This window comes from Theropithecus gelada, chromosome 11, assembly GCF_003255815.1.
Source record: "Theropithecus gelada isolate Dixy chromosome 11, Tgel_1.0, whole genome shotgun sequence".
In the NCBI taxonomy this organism is placed as follows: Eukaryota; Metazoa; Chordata; class Mammalia; order Primates; family Cercopithecidae; genus Theropithecus; species Theropithecus gelada.
In genome coordinates this window covers 55064999-55089123 of record NC_037679.1, presented here as the reverse complement: position 1 = coordinate 55089123, position 24125 = coordinate 55064999, and the positions used below count along the sequence as shown (strand labels likewise).

General features: G+C 38.2%; 1 long non-coding RNA gene across 1 annotated transcript; it reads right to left on the bottom strand.

Moving 5' to 3' along the window:
• Positions 1-20766, bottom strand: LOC112635289. The gene is made up of 2 exons (XR_003121894.1): positions 20588-20766; positions 1-226 (listed from the first exon to the last, which is right to left on the bottom strand). It is a non-coding gene; the product is annotated as an uncharacterized LOC112635289 (long non-coding RNA).
• Between the last annotated feature and the right edge of the window lie 3359 nt (positions 20767-24125).

Below are 24125 nucleotides of genomic sequence, written 5' to 3'. Positions count from 1 at the left end.
TATAAGACAGTGAGCACTTTCATTTTGTTGAGGTTTAGAGAGATTACAGAATTTCTTCAAGGTTACATAGCTTGAAAATGGTGTGGCCAGGATTCCACCCAGGTCTGTCTGACTCTTCAGAGTTGAGACTCTACTACTTTGATCTCCAAACTCAAAAAATATTTGGTGGCCAAATAAATGAGTGAACTTCCATTTGCAGAAATTTGTAATTAATTCATCACTTTTCCTAGAAAAGAAAAGGGTTTCTGAGTTCACAAACATTTCCCTAAGAGAAAGAACAAGTGCAAGTGCCTATGAGATTTATTTTACTGTTTCAAAGATGCACCATTGTTTTATATACCAATTGTGTGTTGATTATAATAATTGATATCATGTCTGTATAAGCATATGTATCAACTAAAATTATAGACATCATTGATTACTAGTAATATCCCAAATTTTTAGAATGGGTAATAAATGTAATGTGTAAATATATAGGTTTTCTGTATTGCAATGTGAATTATTTTTCTGTAAGTTATGAGCAGTACCATGCAGTGGTTAAGCACACAGACTATGGACCCAATCAGTGTGTCTGTTTTCAAATCCCAGTTGGCTACTTATTAGCTTGTAGTCTAGGGAAAATCAGTCAGTTTCTCTGATTTTAGATACTTCATCTGTTAAATAGGGATGACAATAATATCTTCCTCTGGATCATTCAAGCTATACTTCATTAGACCTAATGAAGCATTTTTGGTTTAATTTCTAGAGCCTTTTGCAAAATACAGATCAGATCCATTGCTTAAAATACCTATCTGCTGTCAGAGGACATATTTCTGCTTGTATTTTGTTTTCAAAATTGTCTTCTGGTTCAAAGATTTTTAACTGTTGTCAGGAAGTCATCTTCAGTCCTATGATGCCCTAAAAACAGCCATCCTGTCAGGTTATTGACCCTCACTCAGCTTATGGTAAGTTCGAACATGATGTTAATGAGACACGTTTCCATCCACTCACTTCCCACTATAAGCTAGTTAATTTTGCATAAAGAAAACCTCCCATCCATAACTATAGCCTACAGTTCTCATTCCCTCCATCTAGGCAGGTGCTTGCTCCATATCTCTTTGCAATTGGAAGATATATATTCACTAATATTTTCTTGCTGTCTTGCTCTCTCTTCTTCCATCTCATCAGTCAGTCTTTGCACAAATAAGCCCCTTAGCTCTATTCACAGAGCAAATGAACAGAATTCATCTTTGTTAGATGAGGTCCATGGCCCAGTGGATCTATTTGGAATATGCCAGACTATTTGTTAACTAGGGTGAGCTATAAAGCATTTTTGGAGATTAAAAAAATGATGTCTTTTGCTCTCCTAGGAAATGTTTTCTAAAGTTAAGTTTAGGAACTATAAGGTGTGGATTTTGTATGATTTTGTTGTTTGCAATTCTGATGGCTAAGAAAGAATAAAGATGTTAACAAAATTTAACTTTGGACAGAGGATGTAAGAATGACTATTGTCTTTTTTGTGCTCTTCTACATTTGAAACATTCTCCCCCGGAAAAGAATTCTAAATTCCTCCACCTGCTTGAAAAGGTCAGAAACCTCTTTCCAAAAATACTTTTTTATCCTCTTAACGCAATAGTCTCAACTCTGGCCACTCATTAGAATCACCTGAAAACATGTTTTTAAACTCTCATGCCTGGAAGGATATGGAAAAGACACTTCTCAAAAGAAGACATTTATGCAGCCAACAGACACATGAAAAAATGCTCATCATCACTGGCCACCAGAGAAATGCAAATCAAAACCACAATGAGATACCATCTCACACCAGTCAGAATGGCGATCATTAAAAAGTCAGGAAACAACAGGTGCTGGAGAGGATGTGGAGAAATAGGAACACTTTTACACTGTTGGTGGGAGTGTAAACTAGTTCAACCATTGTGGAAGACAGTGTGGCGATTCCTCAAGGATATAGAACTAGAAATACCATTTGACCCAGCGATCCCATTATTGGGTATATATCCAAAGGATTATAAATCATGCTACTATAAAGACACATGCACACGTATGTTCATTGCAGCACTATTCACAATGTCAAAGACTTGGAACCAACCCAAATGTCCATCAATGACAGACTGGATTAAGAAAATGTGGCACATATACACCATGGAAAACTATGCAGCCATGAAAAAGGATGAGTTCATGTCCTTTGTAGGGACATGGATGAAGCTGGAAACCACCATTCTGAGCAAACTGTCACAAGGACAGAAAACCAAACACCGTATGTTCTCACTCATAGGTGGGAATTGAACAATGAGATCACTTGGAGACAGGAAGGGGAACATCACACACCGGTGTCTGTCGGGAGGTGGGGGTTGGGGGAGGGATAGCATTAGGAGAAATACCTAATGTAAATGATGAGTTAATGGGTGCAACAAACCAACATGGCACATGTATACACGTACCCTAGAACTTAAAGTATAATTTAAAAAAAAAAAGTCTCATGCCTGGAACCAAACACAAAGATTCAAATTTAACGTTCTTGGGTGAGTTTTGAGCATTATTATTATTTAAAAGTGCCCCCCAATGATTCTGATTTGCAGCCAATGAAATCCAATGAACTAATGTGTTGCCTTATTTAATTATCTCTCTGATCTCTTAGTAGGTTCCTTGAGAAATGAACTAATGGTAATAGTTCATCTTATTCCTTATGGAGCACTCAGCTAATATTTGTTGTTTGATTGAGGCTAAGAGGAAAAATAGAAGACATGATCTAGACTTTACAGTACAATGTATACCATTGCAATCCATCAGAGACATGATTGGATTTTTTTTTTTTGTATTATATCTCAGTGCCAATAATTTATTTTATTATCAGCCTTGAGCTAAATTTTAATGCCTATCTCTGTTACAGAAACTAGAAATTTTATATCCCTGACTGGAATAATAATATAACATGCTCCAGGTCCCTCATCAATCTGTTCAATGAATAGATGATTGGCCATATGCCAAGGGAATCTGCTGCCCTCTGGAGGGTATTGTGCTGTTACAGATGAAAACACCATTTCCCAGGGGATGTTCCAAGGCACATGGGAAATTATGAAACAAAACCAATGCAACAAAAGAAAAAGGTGTCATGGTCATTTGAAAAATTCATAGCATTTGAAAAATGCTACACACTGTATCTCTCTGTAGGAGAGTCACACTGCAAATTAGCAAAATAGAGACTGAGAAGTTCTATAATAAAGATATTAGTTTCCCAAACTAATTGGCCCACCTCCCATCCCACATACACACCTAATTTCTGTTAATATTTGGGAAACTAATATTCCACAAATAATATTTTATATTCATAATCTACAAATTAATTAAATTAGGTATTTGGAGAAATTGAAGGAGAATAACGTAATGAAGGATTTCTTAAATAAACTACCAAAAAGGAAATATTGATGAAATGAATACATTAAAATGCAAAGATTCCACATTGCATGCCATGACATGTTAACTGGAGGGATGCAATCTGATGTGGCAGTGTGATGTGCCGTGCTACTATATCCATGCTTATCTTTCTTCTTAGCGCTTATCCTAATGAAACATTGGAGATATTTATACCATTGCATAACAAATGACTTGTCATTTATGCTTTATAATAGAAGATGTTGACTTCAAGTACTATCGTATTAGGTTAAAGATGTGTGAAGGATAGGCTGGGTGTGGTGGCTCACGCCTATAATCTCAGCACTTTGGGAGGCTGAGGGGTGGATCACTTGAGCCTAGGAGTTTGAGACCAGCCTGGGCAATATGGTAAAACACCATCTCTACAAAAAATACAAAAATTAGCTGGACATTGTGGCTTATGCCTATAGTTCCAGTAACTTGGGAGGTTGAGGCGGGAGGATAGCTTGAGCCTTGTAGATAGAGGGGTACAGAGGTTGCAGTGAGCTGAGATTGTGCCATTGCACTCCAGCCTGGGCGATAGATAGAACCAGACCTTGTCTCAAAAAAAAAAAAAAAAAAAAAAAAAAAGATATATGAAGGACAGCAAGAGGTTAGGCAAGGCATAATGGAGTTCACCCAGAAATTCAGTTAGTACAGAGTGGAGGCTCCAAGTATGCAACTCGGGCCAGGAAGATGACAAGTTTGGTGGAAATAAAAAAATGTGTAGTCAGGAGGCTTGGGTTTCATTCTTTTTTTTTTTTCTTTTGAGACTGAGTCTTGCTCTGTCACCCAGGCTAGAGTGCAGTGGCGCGATCTTGGCTCACTGCAAGCTCCGCCTCTCGGGTTCACGCTATTCTCCTGCCTCAGCCTCCCGAGTAGCTGGGAATACAGGCGCCCGCCACCATGCCCAGCTAATTTTTTGTATTTTTAGTAGAGACGGGGTTTCACCGTGTTAGCCAGGATGGTTTGGATCTCCTGACCTCGTGATCCACCCACCTCGGCCTCCCAAAGTGCTGGGATTATAGGCATGAGCCACTGTGCCCGGCAGCGTTTCATTCTTTTGTGTCACTAATTTTGTGATCCTGGCCAACTACATGAAAACCTCCTCATCTGTAAAAGGAAATCATGCAGAGCTGTCTAACTGTTGAATGAGATATGACATGAAAATGCTTCATACAGCCTCTGACATCATAGGCACTCAATGAATACAAGTTCAAGGTAAATACAATTTGTGAGCACAGAGATAGCACAAGAGGTCAACACGGGAGGAAGTGAAAACCGCGGGATACATCTAAAGTGACCAACCATCCAGGCCAAGTTTGCCAGGGACAGTCACAGTTTTAGCACATAAAGTCTTGCATTTGGGGAAACCAGGTAGTTCGGTTCTGGGAAAACCAGAATGGTTGGCCATCCTAGCTCAGAACCTAGAATAGGAGCGCAAACAACAAGGATTGGACCCCAAGAAAAAACAAATGGCCAGAAAGCAGGAATGGAGTCTGGAAACACTAGGAAAAATGGTCCTGATGTTGACCAATATTTCTCAGGCACCAGATAGCAAAACAGGCTCAGCGTGTGAGTAGGAATAAACCCATAGGTGGAAGTCAGTATACACACCTGACTTAACTGAGGGAACCTCAGGAGCCAGGTAGTGCTATGCAAGACAAATTTTACAAAATTATTATTTTTTTCTTTTTTAAAGATCTGTCACTCAGGCTTGAGTGCAGGGTGCCATCAAAGCTCACTGTGGCCTAAAACTCCTGGGCTCAAGCGATCCTTCTGCCCCAGCCTCCCAAATAACTGAATGGCAGACACACCACTGTGCTGGGCTAATTTTAGAAATTTTTTTTGTAGAGATGGAGTCTCACTTTGTTTTCAAGGCTAGTCTCGAACTCCTGGCCTCAAGCAATCCTCCTCCTCAGCCTCGAAAATATTGGAATTACAGGTGTGAGCCACTGTGCCTGGCCCAAAATTAATTTTGTAAGTGACTTTGGTGATGAGCTAAAATGAACAATTAGGAAAGGATGGTTTCTTCAATAAATAACGCTAGGACAATAATTATCCACTATTCAAAAGGAATCGAATTTTCTACCTCACACAATACAGAAAAGTTTATAATTTAGAAACCTAAATAAGGGGGAAAAAAACTTTAAACATTTTAAGAGAAAATAAAGGAGAAAAGCTTAATAAAGATTTCAAGGCTAGCTGCAGTATCTCACGCCTGTAATCCCAGCACTTTGGGAGGCCTACACAGGTAGATCACTTGAGGTCTGGCGTTCGAGACCAACCTGGCCAACATTGTGAAACACCATATCTACTAAAAATACAAAAATGAGCTGGGCGTCTTGATAGATGCCTGTAATCCCAGCTACTCAGGAGGCTGAGGTAGGAGAATCGCTTGAACCCTGGAGGCAGAGGTTGCAGTGAGCCAAGATTGTACCACTGCACTCCAGGCTGGGCGACAGAGTGAATGAGACTCTGTCTCAAAAAAAAAAAAAAAAAGATTTTAAAACAAGCAATAAAAATGGAAAGATTCATAAAGTTGATTATTATTTATTTTTATTTTTATTTTTTTTGAGACAAAGTCTTGCTGTGTCGCCCAGGCTAGAGTGCAGTGGCACAATCTTGGCTCACTGCAGCCTCTGCCTCTTGGGTTCCAGCAATCCTCCTGCCTCAGCCTCCTGGGTAGCTGGGATTACAGGCACACACCACTACACCCAGCTAATTTTTGTATTTTTAGTAGAGACGGGGTTTCACCACTTTGGCCAGTCTGGTCTCAAACTTCTGACCTCAGGTGATCCACCCGCCTTGGCTTTCCAAATTGCTGGGATTACAGGCATGAGCCACCGCACCCGGCCAAAGTCCATTGCTTTAAAATGAAAAGATTCCATGAACACAGGGAACAGCCAAGCCATAAACTGAGAAACAATATTTGCAATATATCAAGCCCATAAAGCAAGTACTTTAAGGAAAATGCCAGCAATCCAGTCGGCATAGGATAGGAATAGGCAATTCATAGAAGAAACTTCAGTAGTAAAAACATATTTTTTAAAAAAGCTCAGTTTTACCACTTGTCAGAGAAATGCAAATTGAAACCACAATGAGATAACATTTTATATCAAGCAGATTGTCAGAAATTAAAAAGCCTGCCAATACCAAGCACTGGCGAGAATGTGAAGCCACAGAAATTTTCTTACACTTGTACTGAGGGTGTAAAATACAACCATCTTGGAGAGCAAATGCTCAATAGCTATAGATGTTTTGAAAGTATACACTTGTGCAGGCTGGAGAAACTCGCAAATGTGTGCACAATGGGTCAGGTATAAGAGTGTTCACTGTAGCATGGTTTATAAGAGCAAAAGACTGAAAACAGTCTGAATGTCCATCAGCTGTAAATTTTTTTTTTTTTTTTTTTTTTTTTTTTGAGACGGAGTCTCGCTCTGTAGCCCAGGCTGGAGTGCAGTGGCCGGATCTCAGCTCACTGCAAGCTCCGCCTCCCGGGTTCACGCCATTCTCCGGCCTCAGCCTCCCGAGTAGCTGGGACTACAGGCGCCCGCCATCTCGCCCGGCTATTTTTTGCATTTCTTAGTAGAGACGGGGTTTCACTGTGTTCGCCAGGATGGTCTCGATCTCCTGACCTCGTGATCCGCCCATCTCGGCCTCCCAAAGTGCTGGGATTACAGGCTTGAGCCACCGCGCCCGGCCATCAGCTGTAAATTAAATAAATTGTTGTATAATTCATTCAATGGAATGCTAACATACAGCAGTTACAGTAAATGACTAGATGACCAATATCACAAAATCTCAAGAAAAAGTAAGTTGCAGAAATATTTATACCATATGGTATCCCTTATGTCAGCTGTAAAATATGTACAATATTATACATTTTATGTGTACACAATATGTAATAAAAATACAAAAACAGTCACAGAGATAATAAACCAAATATTGACTACTTCTAAAGAGAAAAAGATGGACATGAAATCAGAAATAGTTAATAAGGCATCAAACGTGTCTACTACGTTTTATGTTTAAAATATCTGATGTAAGTAAAGCAAAACGTTAAGATTTGACAGAGTTGAGTGGTAGATACATAACTTATTTCATTCTCTAGACTTTTCTGTATGCGTTAAGTATTTTATTTTGACAAAATGAAAACAATGTTATTGACATTTAAATTCAGATTATTTCAGAACTACTCTAAAATATTTTTAAAAGCAAAACTATGCTTTCAGGAGTTGGCAACTTAACAAAGCCAAGTTTAACAGTCTGTTCAAAGAAAGTTAAAGTATACCTTGTCCTGACACATATTTCACTGCCACTTAACCAACACTAGATGTCACTTTACTTCATGCATTTAATTTGAGAGTTTCTGGTTGAAATTAAGTAAACTTGGGTATGTTTTATCATTTTCTTTCTCCAGTAGATACAGAGAATTAGGAAAAATGAAAATGTTCTCTGCTATATATCCAGAGAAAGAAGACAAAGGACATGTGTATTTGGGTTTATCCTTTTATCCTTGGCACCTACTGCATATAACAGGGTTGCAAAAGTATTGTTAACCAAATAGACAAAGGATACAAGAGACTTTCACAGAAGAAATGTTTACTATCCCCAACATGTATATAATTACATTTGGAACAATTTTTCCTTCGAACGGCAGCGAGCGGTTGAAAGCAGACCTCACAGGGATTTGCAAGGGAAAGCTTATGACTCTAATTTCAAAGCCCAGCTTGTGGTCAGTGGAGAGAAGACACCATTTCAGATCTTCCAACCCAAAGTTGTATCTCAGTTCATTGGAGCATTGCCTCTCCAATAAGGACTGACAAATAAGAACTCCTTAAATCAATAATTGAAACTTTTTAGAAGGAAAGGCACCTTTGATAATCATGAAAATCATGAACTCTCTGGAAATTTTCATCTAAACATATAAAAATCAGCCAGGCGCAGTGGCTCACACCTGTAATCCCAGCCCTTTGGGGGCCACGGTTGGTGGATCACTTGAGGACAGGAGTTTGAGACCAGACAGGCCAACACAGTGAAACCTTGTTGTTACCAAAACAATACAAAAATTAGCTGGGCTTGGTGGCACGTGCTTGTAATCCCATCTACTCAGGAGGCTGAGGCAGGAGAATTGCTTGAACCTGGGAGGCGGAGGTTGCAGTGAGCCGAGATCACACCACTGTACCCCAGCCTCGGTGACAGAGTGAGACCCTGTCTCAAAAAAAAAATTTTTGTTAAACATATAAAGACATATAAAATTGTTACATGCAATTTTTGCAGATTTGCAGACCTCCTAAAAGCTCATGCATGAACTCCAGGTCAGGACCCCTTGACCAGAATGGATAAAAGCACTTGCCCAAGTGCCTTTCCCAAGCTTTCTTAAACTCTGCCAATAACCAGAATTTCAGCTGAGGCTGGCACATATCACGTGAACTAAATGACGTGACCATACAAATGAATGGAATGGAAACTAACCCTGTAAATTCAGGTAATTAACCAAACGTGGGCAATGTCTACTCTGGAAATATTTGACTTATGGATAACAATCAAAGTGTTTTTATATACATTTTTTCTAAGAATAATTAAGAAAAAAAAAGTAATAGATTTGTTTGCTAAAATATTTATTTGGAAGCTTGTTTTTCCTTGGGGAGCAAACCAAATCCTAGGAGTTGCTCCACATAATATATTTTCTAGTGCCTGAATGATTGTTCAACTGTTTTCATTTTACAACTTCTAACCGGAAAGAACTAGTTTATAATTTTGTTACTGATTTTCTTGCATCATAAATATTACAGAATAGCCCAAACTAGGTGAAATTAGTTCATTGTATGAATACAAACTAATGAAATTTCACTACGTTGTGTAAAGATACTCTAAATCAAATAAGCTTGAAACTCCTTTATCTTCTTTGTTCCAGAGTCTTTCCTTATTAAAAAGACTTCTTAGGCTGGGCACAATGGCTCACACCTGTAATCCCAGCACTTTGGGAGGCCAAGGCAGGAGGATCTGTTGAGCCCAGGAGTTTGAGACCAGCCTGTGCAACATAGTGAGACCCTGCCTCTACAAAAACGTTTTAGAAAATTAGCCAGGCATGGTGGCACTGCCTATGGTCCCAGCTACTTGGGAGGCTGAAGTGGGAGGATTGCTTGAGCCTGGGAGGTTGAGGCTGCAGTGAGCCATGATTGCACCACTGCACTCCAACCTGGGCAACAGAGTCAGACTGTCTCAAAAGAAAAAAGAGACCTCTTTCCAGGGACCCCTCTCTTTCCAGGGACACTCAGGTCTATTAACCACATATCAAGATTTCAAAAACAGGTGTTCAATGACAAAGAGGGTTCTTCTACTTTTTTTTTTTTTTTTTTTTTTTAATGAAACTCCATTTCATTATAGAGGGTAGTGGTGTGATCATGGCTACTGCAACCTTGACCTCCTGGGCTCAGCGATCCTCTTACTTCAGACCCTGAAGTAGGAAGGACTATAGGAATGCGTCACCATGCTCAGCTATTTTTTTCTTTCTTTTTCAGACAGAGTCTCACTCTGTTGCCCAAGCTGGTGTACAGTGGCATGATCTTGGCTCACTGCAACTTCCGCCTCCCGGGTTCAAGCAATTCTCCTGCCTCAGCCTCCCGAATAGCTGGGACTACAGATGCTGCCACCACACCCAGCTAATTTTTGTATTTTTAGTAGAGACAGGGTTTCACCATGTTGGCCAGGCTGGTCTTGAACTCCTGACCTCAGGTGATCTGCCTGCCTTGGCCTCCAAAAGTGCTGGGATTACAGGTGTGAGCCACCACGCCCAGCCGCTCAACTAATTTTTGAAATTTTTTGTATTGATGGTGTCTTGCTATGTTGCCAAGGCTGTTCTCAAACTCCTGGGTTTAAGCAATCCTCCTGCCTCAGTCCCCCAAAGTGTTGGGATTACAGGTGTGAGCCACCACACCTGGCCAGCATTCTTCTTTATCATGATCACCCTGTTACTGAAAGTATGTTATAGGCTATATTTACAGTAGATAAATTGGGCCAATTTTTAAGAAGTATCATTTTACTCACTGGAGATTATGTTAATGCCATGAGAATGGTAAAACCAGAGTTTGTTTTTCTTCTATTATGCAACTTTGCTATATGTACTAGACCATGATAAAGTAAAGCAGTAGTATATCAGAGTCCTGATTTGGTGCAGTGATCATTTATAGGCTTAGCTGGTCATAGCACCCATTGTGAAATTACATGCAGAAAATGGATCCTGCTTTAAGAGAACAGAATCTAACTTGGATTCTAATTCTTCAACCAACCACGAAAAACTTCCACACCTCTTTCTAGGAGATGCAGAAAAACACCCTTTATCAGAGTCATAAAGAGCTTTACATTCAGAGTTGTTTCCTTAAGGTAAAGAGCCTGAGTGCTAACCCTTCTTTGTAACTGACAAAAACCCTAGCATGTTTTCTTAAAGAAAATTATTATTATATATACATTTTTCTCCAGAGTTAAAATGTTGATACTGATAATTTTCTTCAAGAAAACATCCTAGAGATATTGTCAATTATAAACAAAGGAGGGTCAGTACTCAGGCATTTTAACTCTCTGGAGAAAAATTTATATTTTCACAACTAAATACTTTACCATTTATTCAATAAAATCTGTAAATTTTCAGTTATTGATTTAACAATTTCTCTCTGACTTTAGAACTTGACATCATTTGACTATTATAACAAGTACTTGATTTAATGACCATCTTTTTCTCTGGAAGATATCATCCTACATGAGTAGGCTTAATCAATAGACTTGATTTGTTTGTTTGTTTGTTTTTGTTTTTGTTTTTTGAGACGGAGTCTCACTCTGTCACCAGGCTGGAGTGCAGTGGCACGATCTCAGCTCACTGCAAGCTCCGCCTCCCAGGTTCAACTGATTCTCCTGCCTCAACCTCCCGAGTAGCTGGGACTACAGGCGCGTGCCACCACACCCAGCTAATTTTTGTATTTTTAGTACAGATGGTGTTTCACCATGTTGGCCAGGATGGTCTTGATCTCTTGAACTCGTGATTTGCCCACCATGGTCTCCCAAAGTGCTGGGATTACAGACATGAGCCACTGCTCCCGACTTTGTATTTCTTTTTTTTTTTTTTTTTTTTTTTGAGACGGAGTCTCGCTCTGTCGCCCAGGCTGGAGTGCAGTGGCGCGATCTCGGCTCACTGCAAGCTCCGCCTCCCGGGCTTACGCCATTCTCCTGCCTCAGCCTCCCGAGTAGCTGGGACCACAGGCGCCCGCCACCTCGCCCGGCTAGTTTTTTGTATTTTTTAGTAGAGACGGGGTTTCACCGTGTTCGCCAGGATGGTCTCGATCTCCTGACCTCGTGATCCGCCCGTCTCGGCCTCCCAAAGTGCTGGGATTACAGGCTTGAGCCACCGCGCCCGGCCCCGACTTTGTATTTCTATTTCTGTAGTCATGATTCTATAATCTCATTTGATCATTCCATCAATTTATGGTTCTATAGTAAAATATTTTGTTTGTATATGTTCACATCATATACAAAATGTAAGTGTTCATTTTACCATCATTTCTTGACACTTTAAAAATTGTTAGCATTTTCTAAAGTTTAGAATTACTCAGCTTGGGGGTAAGTTCAGTGAGGACTGCTGGTGGTAGATAGCATGAGACCTGGGTAATACTGAATACAGCTCTGTGTCTAAGCTGCTCTTTGGATCAATAGACTTTCTTTCCGGGCCAAATTATATCTCCTTTTCATTGACAGGTGACCATCTCAACATCTTGTAGCCTTTTTTCCTTCTTAGAAAACACAATAGAAATAAATGGGTGAATCCAAAGCAGTATAATTTTAGCAAACAGAAAAGATATTCCACTCCTTCTGGAGTGTAATGGCATAATCATAGTTCACTATAGCCTCAGTCTCCTGGGCTCAAGTGATCCTCCCACCTTAGCCTCCTGAGTAGCTGGAACTATAGGTTTGTGCCACCATGCCTGGCTAATTTTTGTTATCTTTAGTAGAGACGAGGTCTCAGTATGTCACCCAGGTGAGTCTCCAACTCCTGAGCTTAAGCGATCCTCCCTCTCTGTCTCCCAAAGTGCTGAGATTACAGGTGTGAGCCATCATGCCCAGCCCTTTATTCATTTTAAACCTTCATGTATGCCTTTAGAGAATGTCTTTCTTGCCCCTTTTTAGCATATCCAAACCTTATCATAGTCGCCATCCAGCCTTTTTTTCTTTTTCTGGGTCTCCCAGTCTCTAGCATGTTTTATCGCCTTATAGTAGTCTCTCATTGCTTTATGTGCAAATTATTACATGCCAGATCAGATTGTACATCTCTTGAGAACAATCTTGTGCTTTATTTACCAAGCTTGGTAAACGCTGGATATATAATCTACTTTCCTTGCATTTAATTATCGCTAAAGAGTTGATTCCCAATTTACTTTTTCCCCTACCATTTTTACATTTTGTTGGAGAATGTTTACTTATGTGCTGGGAAACATAAATAAAGCCCAAGATTGTTCTCAAGAGGCTTACAATCTGATACAAATTTATAAACTTTCTTAAAACATTATGAGATTTTTTTTTTTTTTTTTTTTTAGCTCATCAGCTTTCGTTAGTGTTGGTTATCCCCAAGACAATTCTTCTTCTTCCAATGTGGCCCAGGAAAGCCAAAAGATTGGACACCCCTGGTTTAGACTATTAATAAGCAGTTCTTATTTCTGAAGAAGTTTTGGGTCATATTCTTCCCCCCTTTTTTTGTCTTGATCTATTGTAGGTGAAACATTTGTAGATTAGCTGGTTCCCCTTCATTCCTTCTCTTCTGAAATGTGTGGTAAAGTAAAAATGCCTAAAGCAATAATTTGTGGATAAAAACAGCTGCACATGAAAAATAATTGATGTGGTTTAAAAATTACTCCGAGATGGAAAATAAGATGCCTTTTCAACCTACACTCTAAAAAGAGTACTAAAGCTAATTCTTTATAAATCATGGAATGGAAGCAAAGAAAGACACGTTTTTGGGTAGTCAATCAATTTTAAATAAGGAGAGTTTTTAAATTTTGTATAAAAAATTAGAAAATGTTCAGTTCCCTAAAAGGACATAGCTGAAGATGAAGAAAGTCTTAACTACACCCTTAGCAATGTGGGTTTAATGTTTTCTATAATTATAAATATGAAAGCTGATTGCTTTGGTTTCTTTATAAGTTAATCATTTTAAACATCACACACCAGGGCCTATCGGGGGATGGGGGGCAAGGGGAGGGAGTGCATTAGGATAAATACCCAATGCATGCGGGGCTTAAAACCTAGATGACAGGTTGATGGGTGCAGCAAACCACCATGGCACATACATACCTGTGTAACAAACCTGCACATTCCACACATGTATCGCAGAACTTAAAGTAAAATTTAAAAATAATAATAATAAGTTAACCTTTTTTTAAAAATGCCTTTGTAGTTTTAGCTTTTTTTCTATTATCTCTCTGCAACTTTCCTGGGAGTGACCCAAGCACAAATATTCTCTGCTTACAGTACTTCCCAAGGTGCTGTTGTCACTGCAGTGCTGCCCTAATGCCACCTGCACCTGGCCTGCATGTGTGTTTATGATGCTAAACATTGGGATGGGACTAGAAGATTCAACAAGATACATCAATGTGACACAGATACTATTTGATTGATTTTTTTTCTTCTTGTGTAGATCTATATAGAGCCATCATTTCTAAACTTATAAAAGTGCTTTCATTTTAGTCACTTATTTCTTCATCTGAAATTCTTTGCTCTAGACAGGGGTCCCCAACTCCTGGTCCATGGCCTGTTAGGAACCAGCCTGCATAGCAAGAGGTGAGTGGCAGGCCAGCATTACCACAAGAGCTCCGCCTCCTGTCAGATCAGCAGGCAGCAATAGATTCTCATAGGAGTTCGAACCCTGTTGTGAACTGCACATTCAAGGGAGCTAGGCTGCAGGCTCTCTATGAGAATCTAATGCCTGATGATCTGAGGTGGAACAGTTTTATCCCAAAACCATCCCCACACCGACCCCGTCCATGGAAAAATTGTCTTCCATGAAACCAGTCCCTGCTGCTAAAAAGATTGGGGACTGCTGCTCTAGAAGATGCACTTGTTAAGAGAATTCTAATTCCCCGGTTTTCTTCATTTAAAGAATGTCTGAGTAATAATTTTCTTAAGTCCAATACTTTTCTTTAAAAGAAAATTAAGCAGGAAATAGGAGTTTAGTCATTATCCTTTAAATTGCTGTATCTCGCAGCTAATTCACACCAGAAGCCTAAAAATTAAGCAGCAATAAAATGTGATGATTCACTAGCATTTTTCACTGCTTGATTTGAGGCTGTTGTTAATTTCAATACTTCATAGTGGTAGCTAAGCATAAAAATTAAAAATATATCCATGTATTTAAAAAAAATCTTTAAGCTCTATGATTTATGATGTTTAGCAGTGTCTGTATATAAAGATAAAAAATAGTCTAAGTGTGTATCATATTTGTTATAGCCTAATAGTTTACTTTGGTAGTGAAGGATTTTACGAGTAAATTATATAAACATTATAATTTAAGCCTATGTATGGATTTTGAGAAAAGAAATCGGCTGGGACAATGAAAGGCAGTGACCTTAACTAAACATCTAAAGATTAAAATAAAATTAAAGCAATAACTACAGTATATTACAATTAGCAATAACTACAATATATTACGATTACAACATACTACAATATATTACAATTAAAGCAATAACTACAATATATTAAAATTAGGCTGACATAAACCCTTTAATTTCAACCATGTTAAATATTATAGTTAAATAATATTAGACCATGTTAAATAAAGTTAAATAAGTATTAAACATATTTTGGACATTTAGAGTAAGGAAATGTAAATGTTTCTCTATGAACATTTTACTAATAAACTTGTAAAAATCAACTGGCAAAATATATTTTCTTAACTATATGGAAAAAGTATAAAAGAAACAACTCATATAAGTACATATTATGTGCAAGACACTATTCCTAGAACTTTATGTGCAATGATGACTCATTTAGTCCTTGATATGGTTTGACTCTGTGTCCCCACCCAAATCTCATCTCGAATGGTGATCCCCATGTGTCTAGGGAGGGACCTGGTGTGGGAGGTGATTGGATCATGGGGGCGGACTCTCCCATGCTGTTCTTATGATAGTGGGTGAGTTCTCATGAGATCTGATGGTTTAAAAGTGTGTGGTGGTTCTCCCCACTCTCTCTCTCTCCCCTGCTGCCCTGAGAAGAAGGTCAGTGTTCCCATTTGCCTTCCACCATGATTGTGAGATTTCTGAGGCCCCCCAGTCATACTTCCTGTTATGTCTGTGGAACTCTGAGTCAATTAAACCTCTTTTCTTCATTAATTACCTAGTCTCAGGTAGTTCTTTATAGTAGTGTGAGAACAGACTAATATAGTCCTCTTAACAAATCTCTAAGAGAAATACTCGTAGTATCCCAATTTACAGATGAGGAAACTGAGACATAAAGAAGGTAGATAATTTGCCCAAAGTCACTCTGCTAGTGAGTGGGATTCTAACCTAGAGTTAGAACATGAGCGTCTAGGCTCCTAATCATTTCACCATTCTGCTTTTGCAGCATGATCAGTAATCTTTTAATTCACTTTGGTTAGAGCAATTAAAAATGTCTGGTTAAAATAACAAGTTATGGTGGGTTAGTATTATTACATTATTACTCTCACAACATGGAATTACCCAAATGAGTTGTATAGAATTTTTAAAAATATGAGTACATTGCTGGACATCACATCCTTAGGCTTCAGGAACTAAAGACACATTGCAATTTACTATAGGCTAATTAGCAAAAAAGAAAAAAAGCTCCACTGCACCTGGTAGGAAAAAGATAAATAATAATTAACTTTTATTAAATGCTTATGATGTGTCAAGCATTATTCTGAGTGCTTTAATTAATGTATTTAATCCTATCACAATCTTCTAAGATATGTGTTATTATTACTCCCATTTTATGAATGAGGCTAAGTGGGAGTAACATGTTCACCCTGCCCTCTCCCTCCTCTATTCTTCATTACTGGAGATTTCGGAATCTTGGTTGTTTTCTTGTTTTTTATTTGTGGCTGATTTAAAAACTTTTAGGTGGCTTTTTCTGGTAAGGAAAGTTGCAACCTTTGGTTTAAGACTGAGTTGAGGCTGGGCGCGGTGGCTTACGCCTGTAATCCCAGCACTTTGGGAGGCCAAGGCAGGCGGATCACGAGGTCAGGAGTTCGAGACCAGCCTGGTCAATGTGGTGAAACCCCATCTCTACTGAAAATACAAAAATTAGCCGGGTGTGGTGGCCTGTGCCTGTAGACCCAGCTACTCAGGAGGCTGAGGCAGGAGAATCGCTTGAACCCAGGAGGCAGAGTTTGCAGTAAGCCAAGATTGTGCCACTGCACTCCAGCTTGGGTGACAGAGCAAGACTCTGTCTCAAAAAGAAAAAAAAAGAAAGAAAAAACTGAGTTGAAGGATAATTGCTGCTTCATGACAGAATTTTAAGAAAATGGCTTTGAAGGCATTTTGCTTTCTGCCTGCAATGTTACTACTGCATGATCTGGTTTAGTATAATAATAATGACCAGGAGCTCCGCCTGGCTTTTCAAATCCTGGCTCTGCCTCTGTCTTAGAAGCAGAGGTTCCTGTTCCTGCTGCTGTAACAAAATACCTTAGACTAGGTAATTTATAAACAACAGAAATTTATTCCTCATAGTTCTGGAGACTGGAAAGTCCACCATCAAGGCAGCAGCAGATTAGATGTCTGGTGAGTGTCCCCTCTCTGCTTCAAAAATCACACCTCTCAAGGAATCCTCCCATGGCAGAAGGGTGTGAACAGGGCAAACAGGCTTTCTCCAGCACTAAGGGCACTAATCCCATTCATGAGGTGACTTGATCACCTTCCACCTCCTAATATCATCACCTTGGGGGTTAGGTTTCTACACATGAATTTTGGAGGAACACAAAGATTCAGACTATAGCAGCCTCTTCTTAGGTGATCTTGTGCAGTTTCTTGAATGGGTTATACAGAAACATCCCTGCTTTGTTAGTGTTCCTGGGGTAAGGGAAGGAGAAGGTCATGGGGTGGGATAGGAAGAGAGCTGATTGAGAAAGGGAATGAAAGGGCAGGAGGCTATAAAAGTATCTAAAAATGTTTCCTCCTAACCTCATTCGACATTTTCCCTTACTTACTTGATGTTTTCTGTTTGCTTAATGATGAAATCTGTCTGATTCCTGTCAACTTTTTCTTAGTCATATGAGAACTTTCTAGAACTAATGGGCTTGCATGAGAACTGACTCCCAGGCCCACCCATGCTGTTACAGTGAGATCATTTTTTGTAGCACTAGTTCTCATTCTGCTTGCCATCTTTCCTGATGTGTCACCAAAGTTGTCTGTGAACCACACCCACAAAAACAACTCAGAAACAGATTTTCTTGAACCACATGTGACGTTGGCGAAGTGTGGTATTTTTAAGTAGGCCACATAGTATCTAACTGATCGCTCTTCCTCCCTTGTGGACAAATATTTATTGAAAACTTACCCTGTGCCTGGCACAGTGATAGAGAGACAAATGTCCCTGGATACTTCGTATTAGCAGTAAGCCTAGTATGCCTTATATACTGCCACAGTAAATGGTTTTTATTTTTTTTTAAGTTAAGTTGCTTTCCAACTCTTGACTGTGCATAACTTTTTTCTTATAACCTGTGGTCTCTATTTTTGCCTTCTGTTTAGCTCTTTCACTAGCATCGTTACTTGCAAATATGGCAGAGCATCTCAACTTTATTCTACCAGGATCGCGATTGATTTATATTCCTCTTTTGGCTCCATGCAGTGCTTTTTTCTGCTAGTGCAAGCTATTTACATGCACTTACTCTGCACTTTGCACACATTATTCCCCTTGTGGTATTACCCCCTGTGAGGTCTAAACCTGTGTTATCCAATACTGAATGAATAAGATATTCCAAAAATACATATACTATATATAGGTGTCTGTCTGTCTATCTATCTATCTATCTATCTATCTATCTATCTATCTATCTATCTATCTATAGTCTCTCCATATTACCTACAATGTATATTATATATATGTAACTTAAAACTCTAGATACGCCCCTAAAAAATGAACTGGCTATAGTCTTTGCCCTTTTTAGTATATAACTAAAGACCTGCCTTTCTAAAGAAAGCTTCTGGTTTCAATCGGATAAAATTAATTTTTGACCTTGCTTGTACCTGGGATGAAAGTTTAAAAAGTTATAATATAATTGATAATCTTGTGTCACTGTAAGTTCGGCATGTGTCATTTCTTAGTGAGAAAGCAGAAGCTATGTTATGAAATCCTCTCCCTCTCTGCTTTGAAGAAATTTTTATGGCAGAAACTAAACTATAATGCAACTTAAACTTGTAGCTAAGCCAAACAACTAGGATTCATGGGCATATCAGCATCATTATGATGGTGATGATCATGATGATCATTACTACCTTGCCATTATCATCTCATCACAAGTATTATTATTACTACTAATGAGAGTTGTAATTATATTACTTTTATGTTGATTCTTTCTCCAAAATGAATTCCTCCCCTCTTTTCCCATTTTTTTAACCTCATCCTAACTGTATTTATAGAAAGAGAAGTGACAATTTACTTAATTACATAATACTAAACAAACAAATATTGTATCAACACTGATTTGGCATAGAATGAGGTTGCCTATTAAAGCTGTATTATCATAATGTATCTCCCTGACATGATATTTTTTCTGCTTGCAGTCAAAAGTAGAAATTTTTTTGAAACATATTTAGAGTTGCTTCTGGAGTTAGGCGTTAGTAGATTATCATTAATTGCTTGAGAGAGACCCCAGTCCTAATTAGACAGAAAAGTGAAATGCATAGGCAAGGCTACCACAGTCAGCCTTGAAGATTGCACACTGCAGAATCCCAGGGCGTGCTACTCACACAGTGATATGAATGACATTCCTAACGTTGTGCAGCAGAGCAGCCTGCATATTTGGAAGCACTGAGAATATTGTAGGAAAAAGTAAAGAACATTTCATGAAAGCATTTGGTAGATCCATGGTCATCTCATTGTCTTTGAAGGTAAATTTTATTTTTAAATTTAATTCTTTCTGGAAGCCATAAATATTAAGAAGTATAATAATTTGAATGAAAAGAGAAAAATGTTCTCAGTAGGAGATTCTACAATCAATATTCAGTTTCACAAAAGTACACCATTAGAAATGAGAACAAATGTAAAACTTGGACTTAGAGTGTGTAAAGGGCAAATCAACTAGTAGAGAAGGTAAACATAGGAGAAAATATTTAAGAAAATAAATGACTCTAGCAATAGTACAGATTACATAGCTTGAATTCTCTTGGTGCAAAACATCTAGTGCCAGCTGAAAAACAAACATTTTTAAGCACATTGTTTGCCTCACAAAGATAATAAAGGAAATCACCAGTCCTCCAATATTGTGACTATTCAAAATGTACTACATATTCTAGCCAGTGTAATTAGAAAAGAAAAACAAATAAAAATTATAAAGATTGGAAAGAATAAATAATTGGTCCATAAATATACACAATATGTTTGTTTATATGGAAACATGGAGTTAGGCGTAAGAGACTACAGATTATTAGAATTAGGAATTTAGTAAGGTTGCTGGATATAAGATCAATATACAAAAAGCAATTACATACCCATACAGCAAAGATTAAGAAATATTACATTTTAAAAATATATCATCTATAAAAATAATCAAAAATATGTACAGGAATAAGTCTAATAAATGATTGGCAAGATTTTTCTGAAGAAAATTAGGCAACTTTGTTGAAATGTCTTAAAGAGGACCTAAATACATGGAGAATATAACGTGTTCATAAAAATGTAAACTGAATTCCCTAAAGATGTAAATACTCCTTAAATTAACTGTAAGTGTAATACAATTCCGATTCAACCCAACCCAACAGATCTGAATAGTGGAATAGAATTGAGTTGCTGGTATTTGAGGTGATTCTGGAGTTCTTTGGAGAGCCTAGTATAATTAATGGTGCCTTTGATAGAAAAAATATTCCCTGTAAATTTTGTTTTCAAAAGGATGAATACTCAGATATTTGTTGCAAATAGAAAATCTATCTTAATTATCAAGAACTTGAATATTTACATCAACATAAGAAACTAAGGATGTGATGATTTCTTGGCAAAGGAATTGCTGTGTCAGTTGCAAGATGGCATTTTTCATCCATGACTCAGAAGAGAAGTCTGGAATACCTGCCCAGTGCCTAATATGGATATAGACTTTAGGCTTCCAGACCCAGAGAGGAGAATGTTTTAGCAAGTGCATACTGCCACACATGAGAGCATCCAAAGCATCCAAAGGTATCTGAACTACTATACCTCACCCAGAGGCTACCTGTTAAACTATAACAGGCATGCCACCTGTTCCTTCAGAGGCCAATAAGTGATCTTTGAACAGGATTGGAGTTAAAAAGTAAACCTATCCTTCACGTTTTTGCATTGTTAAAACTAAAGTACTTATAACAACAGACTTGATATGACTCTGTGGTCAATGTTTGCTTCTAAGATTGGCTCATTGTTTACATTTTAAAGGAAGAACACATTTGTTATGAAAAAGTTTTTCCGAATAGTCTGATTGCTTTGGAAGCAGCTCTTAAAACTGTAACACTATGTAATTGGCCAAACTTTCTGTACTACAGTTACCCTTCCAACTCTATAACCATGAGTTTTTGGTATTTTTCAGTGAAAAGAGAGCCAGTTCAAAACATAAGATTATTTAGATGCCTTTTAAAAGAGTTATACTATAACTTTTGTGTTAAAAACCAAGAATTCCAAAGAACGCTGATAAAGATTAAGATCTTCATCAACAAGCATTTATTTTCTCAATAGGCATGAAAGCATTATATAAAATATGGAAAAAATCTCAGACTAGTGATGTGTTTGGTGTGTCCTTTAAACAATTTCTTCTGTGTTTCTGGCCCACCCTCTTACCCTGCTTTTCCTCTCTTACATCCTCTTCATTGTGGAAAGAGGTAATAGATACAAACCAAAAACTTCATGGAAAGCATGCATAGCAGTCTGTTTCCTACAATATACACTAAAACTGTAATTAGTTTTCTATTTACTTTTCTCTTCTGTTGTTTACTAGTTGCTAACAGTGACTATCATTTGAAAAGTGTGAAAATAGTAAAGCTATAGATGATCTGAACAGATCAGTCAATTTGACCTAGTGGACATTTATCAAATACTTCAATAACAGCTGAATTACACATTCTTTTCAAATTCACATGAAATATACACCACGATAGGCCATATGCTGGGCCATTAAACATACTTTAATACATTTAGAAGAATAGAAATTATACAAAATATGATCTCAGAAAAGATAACTGGAGAATCCCCAAATATCTGCAAATAAACAACATATTTCTAAATAACCCATGAGCCAAAGAAGAACTCTCAGGACAAAATTTTAAATATTTTGAATTAAATGTAAATAAAAGTACAACTTATCAAAATTCATAGGACACAGCAAAAGCAGTGCTTAGAGGGAAATTTGTAGCATTAAACACATATATTAGAAATGGAGAAAGGTCTAACTTCCTTAGGAAACTGGAAATTCCATCTTAGAAAATTAGTAAAAAGGTGAAATGAAACTTATTGGCAAGCATATAAAAAATTCAATTTTACATATAATCCAGTAAAAGAAATACTAATACAAATATCATTTTTCACATATTGAATTGGGAAATTTATGCTTTTAAAGTATAATATTCAATGCTGGTATGGGTGAGGCGAAATAGGCACTATACATTAGTGATAGTCGTACAGATGGATACAGCCTTTTTGGAGAGAAATTTGACAATGTGGCCTAAATGTAACTTTTCTTTGACCTGGTATTTCCATTTTAATGATTCTAAGAAAATAAAAATTAAAAAAAGATAATAATCTCAAATTAACAAAATGTTTAATTGACAGACAGCTATAAAAGTATTATGAATAATAGCAAAAGTCTGAAAATAACATAAGTTTCCAAATAAATGTGGCATTAAGTATAATGAAGTAGATCCACTCACTGTACCAGTATATGGCCATGAAAACTGATGTTTGTGTAGAATTTCTAATAACTTAATAGGAAGTGAAGAAAGGCCAGGTGCAGTGGCTTACATCTGTAATCCTAGCACTTTGGCAGGCCAAGGCAGGTGAATCACCTGAGGTCAGGAGTTTGAGACCAACCCGACCAACATGGTGAAAACCCATCTCTACTAAAAATACAAAAAATTAGTGGGGTGTGATGGCGAGGAGTCTGAGATAGGAGAATCACTTGAACCCAGGAGGCGGAGGTTGCAGTGAGCCAAGATCACGTCACTGCACTCCAGCCTGGGCAACAAGAGCGAAACTCTGTCTAAAAAAATTAAAAAGTGAAGAAAACGTGGAACAAAAATTATATGGATACAAGACTAGAAGGAGACATACCAAAATGAAAGCTGGTTTTATTAATGGTGGAGGGTGTCCAGGTTCTTGGCGTCTTGAACAAAGAATTGGACAAAATGCACAAACAAAGCAAGGAAGGAATGAAGGGTTTTATTGAAAATGAAAGTACACTCCACAGTGTGGGAGCGACCCTGAGCATAGAGGCTCAAAGGCCCAGTTACAGAATTTTTGGGAGTTTAAATACCTAGAGGATTCCATTGGTTACTTCAGGTACACCCTATGTAAATGGAGAGGATGAAGTAAAGTTACAAAGTCATTTACAGTCTAGGCCCTATGGAGATGATATTTCCTGTTACAGCTGAAGTGTGAATTTGCCTTATGTTCCCTGCCTCCAGACCCTATTTTCCTGCCTTAGTTTCTTTGGAAGATGGGTTTGCCCTACTAACTGCTTTTCTATTATTTCCCAAAGACCCATGATGAACACAGTGGTTTCACTCATGGGCTTTGGAGTCCAGTGGTTGGGTTATAGTCTCAGCTCTATTATTTACTAGTTGGGTGAGTCTCAGTTCTCATTTGTAAAGCAAGGATGACAATTGACGGTGTCTCCCTAGGGTGACTGAGAGTTCTGAAGGTGATCTTGTATGTAGGGTGTTTAGCACAGGGTCTGCTCTACATTAAGTCCCTGATAAATGCTAGCTATTTGTTATTGGTTATAATGAGGAAAAAAATTCTATCAAAAGTAGGCACATTAGGGCCAGGCGTGGTAGCATAGCTGGTATTCCCAACATTTTGGGAGGCCAAGATGGGCAGATCGCCTGAGGTCAGGAGTTCAAGACCAGCCTGGTCAACATGGTGAAACCCCGTGTCTACTAAAAATACAAAAAAAAAAAATTAGCTGGGTATGGTGGTGCATGCCTGTAATCCCAGCTACTCGGGAGGCTGAGGCAGGAGAATCACTTGAACCTGGAAGGCAGAGGCTGCAGTGAGCCAAGATGGCGCCACCACACTCCAGCCTGGGTGACAGAGCAAGACTCCATCTCAAAAGAAAGAAAAAAGATAAGTAAGCACCTTAGGACAGGCTCACCCAGATTTGCACAGGGAAGTTTTCCTTTCTCTGTTGGACTCTACTGATGTATTTCTTTGAATGATATACATTTTCAAGGTATTTATTTACTGACTGCAGGATATCTGGAGTTCACAAATGGGGCACTTAAATGCCCTTTTATATACCAAAAAACAGTACACACTGA